General features: G+C 47.5%; 1 pseudogene; it reads right to left on the reverse strand.

The window, feature by feature from the left end:
- Window positions 1-522: 522 nt before the first annotated feature.
- Window positions 523-3160, reverse strand: LOC118675599 (annotated as a pseudogene).
- Between the last annotated feature and the right edge of the window lie 838 nt (window positions 3161-3998).

Raw genomic sequence — 3998 nt, forward strand, 5'->3', positions numbered from 1 at the left:
CAGCCTCAGTCAGCAGTTGCCAGGCTGCCTGTTTCACCATGATTTGGAGCTGTTTGTTTTCAAGGCTGCATGAATATAAGGAGGAGAAAAAGGACAGTTTAAAATGCCATGAACCTCTCTTTTCTTACTGAGATTCTGCTGAATAAAGGATGCCTGAATGATTTCAAACTTCAGCTGATTTCCAGAGGTCAAACAATGTTGATAATGACTATTTTTTTTGCAAGTGTTTTTGTTGCTGTTATGAAGGAGAGGGTATTTGGAGGTCAGTGCTCTGCCATTCATATTGATGTCTACATTGTTTTTTAACAGCAAAAACCTGAAAACAACCTTACAATATCATACTCTCTTGATGATGGCTCATCAACAAGAGTGATATGCCATGAACATCTATATCACAGGCTATTGGGAAACCTCACAGAAGAATGTGTTAGAGCTATGTCTCCTGCCTTAGAGGGGTGTTCATGATATTTTATTTTTTTAAATTTTTATTTATTTGTTTTCTTGGCAGAACCAGCTGAGACTTTATTTTGAAAAACAAACAAACGATGATTCAGACACCAGCTTCCCATCGCGGGTCTCAATCTTCTTCACAACCACCGTCTTGGAGGAGCCAGTGCAGTGGAAGGAGCCAGAGCTCCTGCCAGAGCCCAAGTTGGCCTGGAAGCCCAGGCCATAGTTGAGGTTCCCATAAGATGGGTTCATCAGCCCACCTGAGTAGCAGCTGGTGGTCTTGGTGTGGATACTCATGTTCTGCATCCCAGATTCCAGCCTGTTCTCCTCACCCTCCAGCAGCTTGGGATATATAGCGATCTCCACTTCCAGAGTCAGCTTGACGTTCATGAGCTCCTAGTACTCATGCAGCTGCAGGGCCATGTCCTGCTTGGTGTTTCTCAGAGCGGACTCCAGCTCAGCCACCTTGGACTGAGCATCCTTGATGGCTCCCCATGCTGCTTGGCATTAGCAATTGGCAGCCTCCAGGGAAGCCCTCTGGTCTTTGAGGCCCTCGATCTCAGCCTGGAGTTGACTGATGTTCCAGTTCACCGCAGAAATCTCAGTCTTCATGCGATGCAGGTCATCCCCGTGCCTCCCAGCCAATGTCTGCAGCTCCTCATTCTTGATCTGGTAATGGTCTCAGCCTTAGCCCGGCTGCAGTTGGCTATGTCCTTGCACTGGGCCTTGGCCTCAGGGATGATGCCGTGGAGGTCCAGAGAGAAGATGTTGTCCATGAACAGCACCACAGATGTGTCGGAGATCTGGGACTGCAGTTCACGAATCTCCTCTTCATACAGCTGCCTGTAGAAGTTGATCTCATTGGTCAGCCTTTCCAGGCAGGACTCCAGCTCTACCTTGTTCGTGTACGCTTCATCCACATCCTTCTTGATGAGGACACATTTATTCTCCATCTCTGTGCGCTTGTTGATCTCATTCTTGTACTTCTTCTTCAAGTCCTCCATCAGTCCCTGAATGTTGCCAAACTCTGCCTACAGCCTCAGTTTCTCCTGACCCAGCGTGTCCAGCTGCCGCTGAAGGTTGTTGATGTAGCTCTCGAACGTGTCGTCCATGTTTCTGTGAGTCCTCTTCTGCTGCTGCAGGAAGTTCCATTTGGCCTCCAGAATCTTATTCTGCTGCTCCAGGCTCTGTACCTTATTGATGAAGGAAGCGAACTTGTTGTTGAGGGTCTTGATCTGCTCCTTTCCCTGGTTGTGCATGGCCTGGATGTTGGGGTCCACCTCCAGCTTCAGGGAGCTTAGCAGGCTCTGGTTCACTTGTACAGCTGTGATGCTCCCCATACTCCCAGGCCCACCATAACCCCAAGCCAGACTCAGACTGGTGCCCCGGCCACTCCGGTAGCTGCTGCCAACTCGGGAAAAGGCCGAGGAGCTGATGCGAGTGCTGGGCCCACTGGCTACTGGAGGCCCGGGGGCCAGAGATGGACACCTTGTAGGTCTTCTGGGTCACCCATGTGGACACAGTCAAGGCTGGAATGGAGGAGAGCAGACTGAACCAGACAGAGATTCGAGAAGAAGCCAAAAAGCTGCTTCTCATGATGTTTTAAATTAGAAAAGTTGGAGACAGAATGAATCCATGTGTTTATGTATCTATGTTGGTATCCATTTATCTTTTTTTTTTTGGAAATCATAACAACCTGAAGTCCCTAGGTATGAGTCTGTATCTTCCTCTGAGTGTGAGGCCAGCTGTATGAGGACAGTGGGGATGTTGAAATTGACTGCAGTGAGACAGTTTATTAACTTTCTATTAGTTTTGCATTCTTTCAGAGGCCGTGGGGAGCATGTGTTTACATTTGCCATTTCTAAAGAGAATATTACCTTAAGAAGTATTTATAAGGATAAAGCTATCCATTATTCTACAATCCTAAAGGGTTTTACATTGAACATTTTCTCTGCTTTTTATATCCATATCAATACTTTTTCATGGTATCATTATTATTAATGTATCTCCAAAGATTTCATAGTTCAAAAAACTACACATTGTACTGGCTCTCCATGTTTGTTAAGACTATTTTTTAGACTCGAGAGAGATGAGCTATGCAGTTGGTACCCAGCGGTGCTCCAAGTACAGCAGAGATGGCCTGAACAATTGGCAGGGCCTCTTGCACCCAGTGCTGCCTGCCAGGCACCAGGAATCTTCAGGATGCAATGACGGGAAGGGAGGGCTGTTCACGGAGGTCTGGCTTGTGCTGTGGAGGTCTTGCTGGATTACTGCAGGACATTGCCTTGTCCTGTGTACTCAGCCCTCAAGTGACCATCTAAAATATTTAGTCAAGCCCTCAAAGAGATGCACTTGACTCTTGAGAGGAGGTTACAGGGAAGCCCAAGGTGCTGTGCTGCCCTGCCCTGCCTCTGCTTTACTATGTGGGGGCCCTGCCTGTGCTGGAGACGGCCAGGCTCCAGGAGGGGCTCCAGGGAGAAGAGCTGGAGAGCAGCCCCTGCACACCTGCGGCTCCGGCTACACCTGCTTGGCTGTCACTGGGAAGCCCTGAGCAGTCTCTGCTTTCCCGACACCAAGTCCACTCTGCGTCGATGGATTTGCTCCTTGGCAGGTGTGTATGGATCCTGACAGACCCAGCATACTCACTGTCCCCCGGAAATCTCACTGCAGCATCCGGGCATGGCGCTGTCTTTCGAGGGCTGTACTCCATGCTGTTGCTCTGTAATGCTGTTTCTCTTGCCACTTTTTGTATCTCTTTTCCCTCCAAGGTCACACATCTCTTCTTTTGGTTACAGAAAATACACTATTTAAATGGTGCTACATTCAAGACAATCACACTGTCCATTACATTGCCTGGATCAAGTTTTTCATCATAAACACTGTTGTGAAATTGAGAGGTGCTGAGAAGGGTGGGCTGCTGTGCTGCTACTGATAGGATGTGAGATAAGGACACATTCCAAGTCACCCCTTCTCTGGAGAGATTCACAGTGCCAGCATGTGAGGGCTGCAGTTCAGGTGTGAACGTGCTGGGATGGTGACTCAGGCCTGTGTTGAGCCTGGAGGACCATGAGGACGTCAGAGCTGCCCATTCTCTACCTGAAGAATTTGGCAGGTCACTGGAGTTGTGACCATGTTAGCAACCTTTGGGGCAGAGTTTACGCCAGTTGCCAGCTGTTGTCCTAGCTGAGTGCCTGACCTCATTAGTTGTTCCACGTGTTTCCTCTCATGACAGTGATCACATTTTATAAAGTGTCAGCAGGCAAATCAGTGACACATCTCTCATGAACAGGGCTGCCCTCAGGATTTGGGAATCTGTGGGCAGGACAACTATATGTTGCAGTTTATAACATTAGTGCCAATTTTAAACACTTTTCCTGTTACTCCTATAAGTCAAAGATGTCCTTATTCCAAACCATCCAGCAGTGATTATTGTGAGAATGATTTGGGAAGTTCACCACAAAGCCCTAATATAGTGTTTGTCTTATTTTATTATTATATTGTTAAGACAGTGGTTTTTCTGCAGTTGAATATAGTTTGGACTTTTTAAA

Source organism: Myotis myotis, unplaced genomic scaffold, assembly GCF_014108235.1.
Source record: "Myotis myotis isolate mMyoMyo1 unplaced genomic scaffold, mMyoMyo1.p scaffold_m19_p_2, whole genome shotgun sequence".
Taxonomy (NCBI): domain Eukaryota; kingdom Metazoa; phylum Chordata; class Mammalia; order Chiroptera; family Vespertilionidae; genus Myotis; species Myotis myotis.